The sequence below is a fragment of the Notamacropus eugenii genome, chromosome 4 (genome assembly GCF_028372415.1).
Source record: "Notamacropus eugenii isolate mMacEug1 chromosome 4, mMacEug1.pri_v2, whole genome shotgun sequence".
In the NCBI taxonomy this organism is placed as follows: Eukaryota; Metazoa; Chordata; class Mammalia; order Diprotodontia; family Macropodidae; genus Notamacropus; species Notamacropus eugenii.
The window spans coordinates 431,638,524-431,652,523 of NC_092875.1; the positions used below are offsets into that span (position 1 = coordinate 431,638,524).

Here is a 14,000-nt window from a genome sequence, read left to right on the forward strand (position 1 = left end):
AGTATTATTATTTCCCCCTGCCAAACAATCAAGAAGACATCTGCAACTCCTAAGCTATATACTTGCCTTCTCATCTCAGGAAAATCTTTATGAGAATATTCTACAAATGTAAGAGATAATAACCTTGATGAAAATATGAAAAGGAAACATAAAATTTCAGTTAATTGCTACTGTAAGTCAACTGGCACTTATTAAGGACTCACTACACTACATGAAGAGAATACAAATACCCTCAAGGAGCTTACATTCTCATAAGGAAAGATAATCTATAAAAAAACACTCAAAGGCAATTTGATTTAGATGACTGACTGTATGGAACAGGAGCATTCTTCCTTCTTCCCCCTCACCCACCTCCCCCTTCCTTAATCACTGGCATCTCACTACACAATCATCATCTGTCTGTCCCAATGGTGGAGGGCAGTGGCACTTGACTAAAGCTCTTGATATTGATTACATGAGCTATGGGGAACCCTTGAAGGCTTATCAAAGTGGTAGTAAAATAGAAAACAATTGAGGAGGCAGTATGAAATCTTAATAGGAGGGAAGGGAACAATGGTTGGGCTATTGTGGTAGTCTGATTGTAGTTTGCCAGTTATTGGTGACATTTGAAATTGTTCGACCTTTCCTCCTGGAACTTCAGATGCCCCTTTGGCCTTCAACGAAATTTGAAGTGGAAGATTGCAAGAGTGAAAGTGGAGGGATTTGCTCTTTTCCTTTTCTTTCTAATCATTCCTAAGACACACAGCATTACCTTTCTCTTCCATATCACATTTTTGTTTTGTTTTTGGAGGCAGTTGGGGTTAAGTGACTTGTCCAGGGTCACACAGCTAATATATGTTTGAGGATGGATTTGAACTCAGGTCCTCCTGATTCCAGGGCTGATGCACTGTTTATTATTGTGCCACTTAGCTACCCTTGCCATATCACATTTAAATCAATCTGAATCCAGCCCAGAACACAGCAGCCAAATGGTCTAATGGTTCTTTTCTTGGAACCCCTTCTCCCCAGTACTGCTACTAGAAGGGCTTAAGGGGATACAAGTGAGTCAGGTATCTTTCTTTGTACGTGGCTGACAGTGATGATGGTGGAGGCTACAGTCCTAGGAGAAGGGTTGGGGTTTACAACATGATATAGTGAAACTTTGGGAATCAGAAGACCTTCTAGCCCTAGTTTTCCCCCTAATGACGTATGTGACCTTGGGAGTCCAGACCTTGGTTCATCTGTAAATATAGTAGTTGGACTATGTGCCCCAAGGTCCCCTATAGCTCTGTGGCTCTGATTATGAGTTGGCTCAAGAGCAGAGTCATCCTGTTGAAGCATGCTGTCTCTTGCCTTGTAGTTGCTAATGTGAGTTGTTTAAGTGCAGAGACTTGTTTAATCTATAAATCTCTTAAACCAGTAATATTCAACTCAATTTGATCTTGTCACTGACACAGAACTTCCTCCAAGGGCATTTCCTTAACCTGCTTCCCCTGTCAGGCTTAATGGGGAAGCTTCATTTATAAAGGTTGATTACACAGTTTTTCCTCATTTGTTACACTGAAGACTAGCCATTTCTCTGCATTCCCATAAAAGCATCTCTTTACAAGCACAATAAGTATGTGTGCAGTGCTTTTTATCCCTTGCATTATATATCATTTAAATGCACTGAGGCTGGCCCCAGAAGCAGATGCAAATTATCCCGCTTCTATCTGGAAACTGTTATTTGTCCTCTTGTTGAAGACAACCTCATCAGTTTGTTCTCAGGTCTGAAAATATTTCATATGGGAGACTGATGATAAAAATGCTTCTTGAAAGTGAAGTTGGAATTCTGTCAGCAAATGGATTGAGTAAAAAATACTTTGGAATGCTTATCTTCACGGTACTCTATAGAGCAGAGATAATTTGCTAAAAGTCACTGTGTCATTTTTTACAAAGAAAAGTTTGGGATTGGGAAAGTTAGTTTTGGCTCCTGTTCAAGGCCCCCTCTAACACAACAGACTTTGCCCTTTTCCTTTCCTACCTCTGTTCCCTTTCTCCCCATCACTTGGTGTGCTCTCATTGGTATGTCCTTCCAGCTCTCGAATTCTTTTAATGACCGGCTTTTACCCATTCTATAGAGCCTTACACAACTCAACACATAAATTATTTCTTTCTCCACTTTCTCCACTGAACTCCTATGGTAAGAGAGGCAGAGAATAGCAGGCTAAGACAAGACTTTCAGTAGCTAGGTGGCACAATGGATAGAGCACTGGGTCTATAGTCAGGAAGACCTGAGTTCAAATCCAGCCTCAGATACTTACTAGCTATGTGACTCTGGGCAAGTCACTTAAATCCATTCGCCTCAGTTTCCTCATCTATAAAATGAGCTGGAGAAGGAAATGGAAAATCCAGTATCTTTGTCAAGAAAATCCCCAAAAGGGTCATAAAGAGTAGACATGACTAGAAATGACTAAACAATGACAACACAAGACTTGTATGAGAGGCCTTCGTAAGAAGAGTTATCTTCTAAGAACTCACTATTTGACAAAAAATGCTGGGAAAACTGGAAAATAGTATGATAGAAACTGGACATAAACCAGCATCTTACACTGTATACCAAGAAAAGTCAAAATGGGTACATGATTTAGATATTAAGATACTGTCTTTAGATATTAGATACTGTCAGCAAATTAGCAGAGCAAGGAATAGTTTACCTGTCAGATCTATGGAGAATGTAAGAATTTATGACCAAACAAGAGATAGAGAACATTATGAAATGCAAAATGGATAATTTTGATTACATTAAATTAAAAAGGGTTTGCATGACCAAAGCCAATGCATCCAAGATTAGAACGGAAGCAGAAATCTGGGAAATAATTTTTATAACCAGTGTCTCTAATAAAGGCCTCATTTCCAAAATATATAGAGAACTAAGTCAAATTTAGAAGAATACAAGTCATTCTCCAATTAACAAAGGGTCAAAAGATATGAATAGGCAGTTTTCAGATGGAGAAATTAAAGCTATCTATTGTCATGTGAAAAAATGCTCTAAATCACTATTGATTAGAGAAATGCAAAACAACTCAGAGGTACATCACACATCTCAGATTGGTTAACGTGACAAAACAGGAAAATGATAAATGTTGGAGAAGATGTGGGACAATTGGAAAATTGTGCATTGATGGTGGAGCCGTAAACTGATCCAAGTATTCTGTAGAGCAATTTGGAACTATGCCCAGAGTGGTATAAAACTGTACATATCTTTTGATGTAGAAATACCATTTCTAAGTCTATATCCCAAAGAGATCATAAAAATGGGAAAAGGACCTGCATGTACAAAAATAGTTATAGCAGCTCTTTTTGTGGTGGCCAACAATTGGAAAATGAAAGGATGCCCATCAATTGGGGAATGGCTAAACAAGTTGTGCTATCTGAAGGTAATAGAATGCTACTGTTCCATAAGAAATGATGATCAGGCAGATTTCAGAAAAACCTGGAAAGACTTACATGAACTGATGCTGAGTGAAGTGAGCAGAACCAGCAGAACATTGAACACAGTAACAGTAACATTGTGTGATGACCAACTTTGACAGACTTAGCTCTTCTCAGCAATATAAGGATCTAAGACAATTCCAAAAGACTCATGATGGAAAATGCTGTCCACATCTGGAGAAATAACTATGGAGTCTGGATACAGATTGAAGCATACTATTTTTTCTCTCTCTCTTAATTGTTTCTTCTTTTTCATGGTTTTTCTCTTTGGATCTAATTCTTTACGACAAGACTAATTTGGAAATGTGTTGTTGTTTTGTTTTGTTTTGTTTTGTTTTAAAAAAAAGAGCCATCTTCTTACAGAAATGTAAGTGACTTGGGATAATGACTATTCATTCTATAATATCTACTATGTTTTCCTCATTTAAATGAAACTTTCCTCTATAATACTGTGACCTACATGCTTGTAGGTCCCAGTATAATAAGGGCACTATGTGTAAATCGTTTTAGGTTTCTTGGGTACAGGCTGGAAGCCAAAGTGAGCCTGTGCCTTTTGCATCATGAATGAGTCTCTGACACAAGAATTACATTTAAGAGGATTTTTTGACAGTGGAAAAACTTGGTTCCATGGAAAGCACTACTGTATAATTTGCCAAATGCAATGTTGTCTGGTCTTCTTTTCTGGTGCCAAACTCATTGTTCATCTCTAGCACTTGTCTGGATTATTGTGCTGTATATGCCTAACTGCATCACTAACTGAATGTGCTAATCTGGACAATGTGTGGTTTTTGTACATTTGTTATTCTGAAAGATGAGATTAGTTCAATCTGTCAAGTGACAATAGATTTCAATCCAACAGCTTTTTAGTGTTCCAAGGCTTCATGTACTTAGCACAGCCACCTGGAATTAGAATGTTAAAAAAAATGTCATTGACAGGAAATGTCTCTTCTATTTGTACTCTGAGGACATCCATCATGATATTAAAGAACATTTTAGGTGAGCATATTTACTTGTTTTATGCCCTATTTGATGATACCACTCAGTAGTTTGTCAACATGGAGCTTGTAGTCTTATTAGAATCAATTCATTCTTTGAAAACCATTAAGTATTGTGCTTTTGTGAAGGCAACTTCATAAAAAACAACCTCACCTTATAGACCCTAAAGGTAACATTATAGGGGGAAGCTCCTGTATAGTATCATCACAAAGTGTTGCCAGTTCTCTGTTAAATTTGATTTGCAAGACCTTTTTGGTCCCCAATACTCTATCTATATAGTACATACAGTACAAGGTGAAGTTAACTGTTCACTGGCAAGATTTCCTCCTTTGTGCACATAGAAAGCTACTTTTTTTCCCCCCTCAGTTGACCCTTCCCTGACCAAGAATAAATTCTAAAAAACTAAACCTATTGTTCAATAGTCACAATCCAATGAATCCCAGAATCTGCCTGCTTCCCTGAACTCCCCCTACAGGGACCCCACTCATTTTATTTCAATGTTAAGAGAATCTGAGTCAAACATGGAGAAGGAGGAATGGCAAATTTCTCCGATTACTTCACTCTTCACACCACCCTTGTTATTTTAATAAATACAACTGCATCCTGACTCTTGGACTGAAGATGACATCTTTGACAAAGATGTCCATTCTAACCAGATAGAGGGCTTACAAGGTTGAACTCCACAAAATGTACGGGGAAAATACCCAAGGCATGAGGGTAGGAGGATCATAGATTTAAAGCTGGAAGGGACCTTAGAGATCACCCAATCCCTTAGTTTTACAGATAAGGAAACTGCCTAGAGAGGTTATGTAATTTACCTATCAATACAGAAGCAAAAAGTGGGACAACTGGCATTTAAATCCAAGTCCTCTGACTCCAATTGAATCCAACATTTGTTTTTCCATTGCACTGTGCCACCACAATCAACAGAATTTCCTGGGATTCAGACAACTGCTGTTCCCACTCTTTGTCACCCCAAAAGCAAAATATAGCTAATTCCCAGGCCACAAATTCCTCTTATGGGAAGATCCACCGTAGTTCCTGCATACTGAAAGCTTAAAACACTATTATAAATAACAAGTTTGTTCTTCATGTAGAGAAACAAGAAAAGGCATCAGCTTTGCAAGCAATTTTACTAAAAGTTCCAGAGTAACTACAGAATCAAACAGATGGTTAACAAATCAACAAAAATGTCCATATTTTTTGACCCAAAGATCCCACTGCTAGAGGTGTATATGCGCACGTGCGCGCGCGTGCATGTGTATGTGTGTGTGTGTGTATACACATTTCATTAATATCATAATCATTATTTATTATTATATAATTTCCTTCCAGGCTGTACTCCTGACTTATCTCTGTTGGATTTTATCTATCCTACCGTAGAGACCTCTTCACCTATATTGGAAGTGTCCTCTGCCCCTGAGGCTTCTTCCTCTGATTGGCTGGTGCCTCTCCATTTTAAGAAGGAAACCCAGAGCCCAGCCTATGTCTTCATTACTCTCCAGACTATAGTCCTAACCCATCTACACAGGACTTTGTCTGTGATACCCCTCTCCAAATACCCATCCTCATCCCTTTTCAGTTATCTTTTATGTGGCTTCCACCACTATAATAGAGTCCTTCAGGGTAGGGACACCCTGCAGGGGGTGGGAGATGGATGTGGCCATTTCCAGGCTTAAAGTGATGACATGTTTCTGATTAATTGGTTTTTCTTTGTCACAAAGGAAGAGTTCAATATACTCCCAGTTAAGAAGGCAAAACGAAAAGTCACTGAAAAATCAGCTCTCTGACAAAACCCTAGCAAGTATTTGAAAAGAACCTCACAAAGCTCAATCATAAAGAAAACTAGTAAGAAACAGAATCATTCCATCCTTTATTCCATCCAGATATGCATAAAAAGACTAGGCAAGGGAGGAAAGGAGCCATGCTAGGGAAGCCAGGAAGACTTCAGGTAAATGTGAAAACAAATGGGAAAGGGGCAAGGATGTTAGGGATATCAACAGGAATTACTGCAGATGGATCTGAAGCCAGACAATGCTTGGACCAGGGGATAGTAGTAACTGGGAACCTGAAGCAAAGGGGTAGCTATTGCTTGTCAAAACAAAAGCAGAGAATAGAGCCAGCCCCAGATAGGTCACTGCATGAGGAGACAAGGACCAACTGTGCATTCTTTGATTACTGGGAGCCACAGCAAGAGACAAAGCCAACACAAATACTGGATACCAGCACCAGGGGAAAGTGTGGTTCAGGAAGCTTGAAACCAGCATGATCTTGAATATCTCACCAGCACCTGTCAGAACGAACTCCTGAGTGGGGATGGTGCAAGGGGAAGATGATGGAGACAAAGCAAATCCAGAACCCACAATTGGTCACTAGGAGATTGAGGCAGAAGACAACAAGTAAAACAGATAGCAAACAATCCTAGTTATCCTATCCAGATCATCAGAAACAGTGTCATTCAGACTACAGACTACCCAACCAATCCATTCAAGAATGCTGAAAGGACTGGCATAAGCACAAAATTCTAATCCAAGAGAACTGAGGCTGAAAACATGAGCATACAAAATATAGCACTGAAAACAGTGATGAAAAACTGGGCTGAGAGAAACCCAAAAGGTAAAACCAGAATCTCAGTGGGAAAATGGTCTTAGTCACCAAGATTACAAGAAAGGCTATGAGCAATGAAATAGATTAAAAATGAAATTATAACTGAAATGAATGTTCATAAGAGAAAAAATTGAAAGGAAAATAAGTAACTTGTAACGGAAGGTGGGAAACCTTCCCAAAGTAGTAGAGTTTCTGAAAAATAGAATAGAGCAAACAAAACTCAATGTTTCCTTGAGACAACTCAAAATATTTGAAGAAAATGAAAATGTTGAAAAAAATAAAAGAAAATGTAAAGTATTTGTTATTATAGATTACCGACCTGGAAAAATAGGCTATGGAGAAAGAATTTAAGAATCATCAAATTCCCTTAAAAGGATGACCAAACAAAGACCAGTATGGAATATTTAAAGAATACATACATACATATGTATGTATATGCATACAATATAAAAATTTTATATAAATAGAAATGTAAATACATATAAATACATTGTTATTGTGTTTGTCCTTCATTCTCAAAGAGAACCATGACATCAAGATGATGGCATGACTTGCAGTTGACTTTGATTTGAGTGAGGGGAAGCTGTGCAAGGTCACCAACCTCACTTTCTTTTCCTGAATCATCTGGGTCCAGTGGCCTGATATTCATCAGGATGACTGGAGATGGCCCAGGATGCAATGTGAGACCCTGGCCCTTTCAGCCTAAGGTCTTATCACATTCTCACTTTGAATGAGATACACCTATTCAATGAATATGTGTGTGTGTGTGTATGTGTATGTATACACACATACATACATACTTACATATACTTCTCAGACCTGTTAGAACCAGAGAGCAAAGTAAAAATAAAAATCATGGATTTTCTCCAAAAAGAAAATCCAAACTCAAAACATTCATGAATGTCATAGCCAAAATCCAGAACTTCAAGGTCACACACACACACACACACACACACACACACACACACACACAAATACTATAAGCAGCCAGAAAGACTACAAAGGAATCACAGACTGGAATACCCAAGATTTAGAAGCAATGACCATAAAGGAGAGAAAATCTTAGAATATGAAATTCCAAGCTTTCAAACAAGAAAAACTAACCCTATAAAACTGAGTATAACCAATAGAAGAATAGACTTTTAAAAAATTTTATTATTTATTTTTAACATTCTTTTCTTTTTAAATTTTGAATTTGAAATTCTCTCCCTTCTTCTTGCCCCCTCCCATGACCACTGAGAGAAAAGTAATATGATATCAATAATACATGGGAAATCATGAAAAACATATTTCCATATTAGCTATATTTTTACAAGAAAGAAAGTAAAATAAAATAAGAAAATTATATTTCAATTTGCCCTCAGAGACAATCAGTTCTCTCTCTGGAGGTGCCTAGCATTTTTTCATCATGAGTCCTTTGGAATTATCTTGGATCATTGTATTGATCAGAACAGCCACCTCTTTCACAGTTGATCATTATTGCAACATTGCTGTTACCGTGCACAATGATATCTTGGGAAAAGACTAGACTTTTAATGGAATATAGGGCTTCCAAACATTCCTGGGGAGAGGCTAGAAATGAAAAGAAATTTTGAAATGTAGATACAAAAGTCAAGAGAAATCTAGAAAGAAATACATTTGAACAATTGAAGGAACTATATGATGAATAACTGGCTTTATTCCCTGGGGTGGTGGGGAAAAGACAAGTGTCCCTTCAGAATCCTAATGTTTTCTAGAAACAGAGGAAGATAAAGAAGACAAAGGTATGGAGGTTGGTTATATTCTCTTTTGAAGATTTTAAGAGAAGAAAGAAAAATGAATATACTGGGAAATAAAGGAGGAAGATAGGGAGGGACCATATCAATGGTGCACAAAGAAGAGTATACAACATGGAGAAAGAGGTATAAGATCAAGTACCTCATGATTTCATTATTTTCTGAGGTGGATAAAGGAAATGTTGAATGCACTAAGAGTCTGGTGTAGAAATCCATCAAGATCCACAGGGAAATATGAAAAAACAGAGAGGAGAGATGAGACAGGGAGACAAACAGACACACACACACACACACACAGAAGGTATCATGGTAAAAGAAGGTTGACTACACAACAAGTTTGATATAGAAATACATTAAGCTCCACAGGGAAACAGGAAAGGACAAGGAAAGAGGAGAGATTGGTAAAAGAGAGAGTAGAGCTGGAGATGGAAAAATTTGTAAGGAGAACAAATGTCAGCTTTTGATCATAAAAGGGCAAAAAAAATGAGAAAAAAATTTAAGAATCAAAGGATCTGAGCTTGATGAAAAGAGGAGGGACAGAGGAGTAAGGGAAAAAAATTCTTCCATTATAGATTACTAATGTTGATCGGATTTCTTCCCTTTTACTATCCCCTTCTCTGCAAATAGGGGAAATGGAAGAAAAAGAGTGAGGGGGACGAGTATAATAGGATATAATTGAGAGAAATATGCAATTAATGATCACCCATAACAGTGAACACGAAGGGAGGAAATTCAGACATAAAACAGAGGATATCAGAATAGATTATAAAACAGAATCCAACAACTCTGCAAGAAATGCACTTGAAATATCTAAAGATTGACATAGAGTTAAAATGACTACTAGTGCAGAATTTTTTTAAGTTGCCTCAAGACTAACTGCATTATGTTTAAAGGCACCATAAACAGTGAAGCATCAATAGTTAATACATATCCATATACACAATAAATACTGGAAGGAAATTAATTGAATTATAGGGAAAATAGACAACAAAACTTTAGTAACTGGGGACCTCAACTTTAGTAATATTTCCTTCAGACCTCAAAGATAAATAAGAAAGTAGTTAAGCATCTGGATATAATTTAAGAAAAAATAGATATGAAAGATTTCTAGTGATTATTGAATGTGAACAGAGAGGAATATGCGTATTTCTCAGCTCTGGGTGACACCTTTAAAAATTGACCATGTATGAGGGAACAAATCTTCTCAAATTAATGCAGAGAAGTAAAAATATTAAATATGTTCAGACCACAATGCAGTTAAAATTGTCATCAATTGAAGAAAACCTTTGAAGAAAACATTCAAACATGGATATAAAAAATTTAATCCTAAAGAACAGATGAGTCAGAGAAGAAATAAAGTAATAAATGATAATTTCATCAAAGGAAATGACAAAATTGAGATTACATACCATAACTTGTAGGATGCAACCAAAGAAGTCATTAGGAGAAAATATATAGGACAAAAAGCCTTCACTAACATAAGAGAAAAAGAACAAATTAATGATTGGGTATTGAACTGAAAAAAATTAGAAAAAAATTTTAAAGTACGAACACCAAAACAGTCATCTTGAAAATCAAAGAAGATAAATAAAGATAAATCAAATTGATAAATAGAGCTTGGAGCTATTTTTAAATTTAAATTTTTAAATACCTAATAAATTAGATAACCCATTGACTAATGGGATAAAAGCAGAGGAAAGACAAATTGTCAATATCCAAAACAAAAAAGGAAAATTCACAACAAATAAAGAAGAAACAGAAATCATTTAAAACTATTTTGCTCAATGTATACCAACAAAATAGATTACAATACAAAGATATAAATAACAAAATAAAATGTATTTTTTATTCGGGGGAGTCAGTCGGGGTTAAGTGACTTGCCTGGGGTCACACGGCTAATAATTATCTGAGGCCAAGATTTGTACTCAGGTCCATCTGACTCCCGGGCCAGTGCTCTGTTCATTGCACCACCTAACGACCCCTCAAAATCTATTTTTTAGAACTTGTATAAAGTTCTTGGTTTTGGACAACTATTTTTTGCTGCTGTTGCTGCTATTGGTTTGTTTTTTACTGACTCTTCAATCCCTAATTGGGAGTCTGGGGCTCCTAAACTAATCTGGCAGACTTCGCTTTTAAACAAACACACACACACACACACACACACACACGCACGCACACACAACCATAGGTGCCGTAGGGAGGCTAGGATCAGAAAGTTCTCCTCCCCCCAGTAAGCTTTCCTGATGAACAAGCCAAGTAAATCTAAGACAAGAACAGAAGACTAAGTGAAGCAGGCAGAGCCATCAGCCTATTGCCTTTGTAGCGTATGCTGGTCTACAGCAATTTGCTGGTTATCTCCCTACCCCAGTAGAAATCTTACTGTATTATTATGCTTTCCGTTTGTACTATCTAGTTTCTAAAGTGCTTTCATATACATGATCCTACTTGTTTCTCACAACCACCACGTGAAGGACAAGGTAGGACAGAGATTTTAAAATGGGTTAATATAGTAACTAAGTGACCCCTTAGCCTATTATTCTCTAAAGTAAATATCTTTGTTTCTGAAGTGTTTTGCAAAAAAGATAAGCTTAGGCTTCTTTTCAGGAAAAATCCTAACAATTAAAGTTGTTTTGAAGTGGAATGTTATGCCTCAGGATATAGTGGGTTTTACCTCAGTGAAAGTCATCAAGCAGGGACTGGATGACTGCTGGTCATGTATATTATAGTTGGGATTCCTTCCAGAAGTGGGTATTGTTTCAACCATTGCTTCCTTGCAATCGTTCTAATCAAATTCTGTGATTCCAATTTTGTGAATCTGATAACTTTTCCTCATAGGATATATTTTTCATACCTATATCCCACTGTAGGGCTTTAGAAGACACATGAATTCTATATAGAATGGGCCCCTGTCTGTGAAAGCATTAAGCAAGATATTGGAAGCATCTGAGGATAGAACTATTTACCATATGTGAACTTGAAAATGTTAAAAATTAATCTGCTCTATCAGCTCAATGTAGATATTTAGTGGATATCCTGCTTTACTCTAATTGCGTAGGCAACCTACTGTGGGGACTTGGCTTGAAAGTGATTGACCGTTGTTGGAAGTTTTTGCTTCCTTCCCTAGACCTACCTCCTGGGAAAATTTCCAGAGATAAGAGGGTTAGGAAGATTGTGTGTGTGTGTGTGTGTGTGTGTGTGTGTGTGTGTGTGTGTGTGTGTGTGTGTGTGTGTGTGTGTTGGGGTGCGTTGCATTGCCTGTAAATCTTTAAGGTCATCAGATTCGTACCTTAATTGTGGAGGGTTACAAAGTAAGATAAATAAGTACAGAAAAGAAAAAAATCTAGCCCCTCAAACTCCAAGATATCTTGTGAGACTTCAGCAATTAAAATTTATATTTCTTTGGAAATAGAGCAAAAAAAGAAGGAAGGAAGGAAGGAGCATTGCCCAATTGGAGCTGACCAGTTGGGTCCCCAATGGGGCAGCTACTACTACTCACAGATTGTTGTTTGTCCTTTGTTCTTGAAGAGAACCAAAGACATCAGGAGGGTGATGTCTTGACTTGCAGGTGAATTGGATTTAAGTGAGGCAGAGCTCTGCAAACATCGGCCTCTTTCTCTGCTCCAGGGTCATTTTAGTCCAGTGGCAAGACACAGGTCAGGACAACTGGAGATGACCTCAGATTCAGTGGGAGACCTTGGCCTTTCTAAGTTACTTATTTATTCTATCATTTTTTAAAAAAAACTGGGACTCTTTTGCCCCAAGCCCCATTATGATTTCTTGAAATAGAGCTCTGAAAAACCAGACTTCAATAAAGCTCGTTGGGATTCAAATGGAGCTACTTGATTATGACCTTAAATCCAAATTACTCTGGCTCTCATCGATTGGCCAATAAGTCCCAACCCAAACCTCACTTGGTCATTGTTTGGATTTTGATGGCTCAGAGTGAGTGCAAATAGCAATTGTTTCTGTTCTGACTAGAAACCCTGAGGGTCTTGCCCTTCCAGTTTGATTTTTTTTTTTTAGTAGGCAAACTAGACCATCTTTTGCCTTTTTTCTTACCTAGTCTTAAATCATTGAATGGGTGTTGCCTCAGACAAACGGAGACCTGGGAAAGACCTTAGCTTAAAAAGGCCAAGGTCTTTCATTGGACTTAGATGACCCTGGAGGAGAAGAGGAGAGCCTTACCCTGCCTCACTTAAATCCAATTCACCTGCAAATCAATAAATCACCCTCCAACAACAGCAATAAGAGTAAGATACTTGCAATGGGTAGAAAGCAAGGTGTATGAATGTTCTGAGGTGGACAAGCAGATAAGTTTACTCATCATCACTTATGCTCTACGTGTTCCTTCCCAACTTGTGGCATTCATGCCATCTCCTCTCCCTGGAAGGTTCTCTGTGATCCTGATTCCACTCAAGTCTAGGGCAGTTTTATGGAGAGATAGCCTATGCCATGTATTATGTCCACATGATTCCTGGCTGACTTAGAAAATGATAAATGTGACTTGTGAAAGGGATTTACTTCAGTTTGTTCCAGAGAATTCAGAGAGATAAATTGGAGATTTGTATGGAAAGAGAAGCTTTAGGGAGGGGAGAGAGAGAGAGAGATGAAAAAGAGGTAATGAAAAAGAAAGGAAGAAAGAAGAAAGGGGAAAGATATTAGTGGACTGGTGTCCTTGGAGCCATTGAGCAGGTATGGGAGCTGGTCCATCATCTTCTTTGACCTCCAAGACTTATAATTCTAACAAAGGCTGACTCAGAACTTCCCCTAGGAAAGGTCAGTCTCTTTCTCATGGTTTGAGCTTAGATATTTTTCACTCTCAACTGAAGAGTTCATTTACTTGTGGGTACTCTTTGGTATATTCTCATTTATAGAACCCCAATCCCTAAGTGCTGTTTTGCTTGCATCATTGTATTTATGATGATCTTTTGTGAAACTAGAATTTGATGATGAGGGGCCAAGCTGATGCATTTAAACTAAGAGCTACCCCTCCAACTTAAGAGTGATCAGAGAAGTGACTTTTGTTATGATCCCTTAAACATCATACTCTTCAACTAGAGTGATTGAGGGGTGGCAAATAGATAGTTCTAGCCTGATATCCAACATAGAAGAGATCACTTAACTGTTTCTTTCCTTGTTCCCATCCCCTTAACTCCCCAGCCCAAACTA

At 37.7% G+C, this 14,000-nt stretch overlaps 1 long non-coding RNA gene across 1 annotated transcript in view; it reads right to left on the reverse strand.

Annotated features, from left to right (window-relative positions):
* LOC140501883 (uncharacterized) overlaps positions 1-12,643 on the reverse strand; it is a 227,347-nt gene extending 214,704 nt beyond the window's left edge. The window contains exon 1 of the long non-coding RNA XR_011966402.1: positions 12,328-12,643. This is a non-coding gene — a long non-coding RNA (uncharacterized lncRNA). The remainder of the gene's footprint in view (positions 1-12,327) is intronic.
* Positions 12,644-14,000: the final 1,357 nt, after the last annotated feature.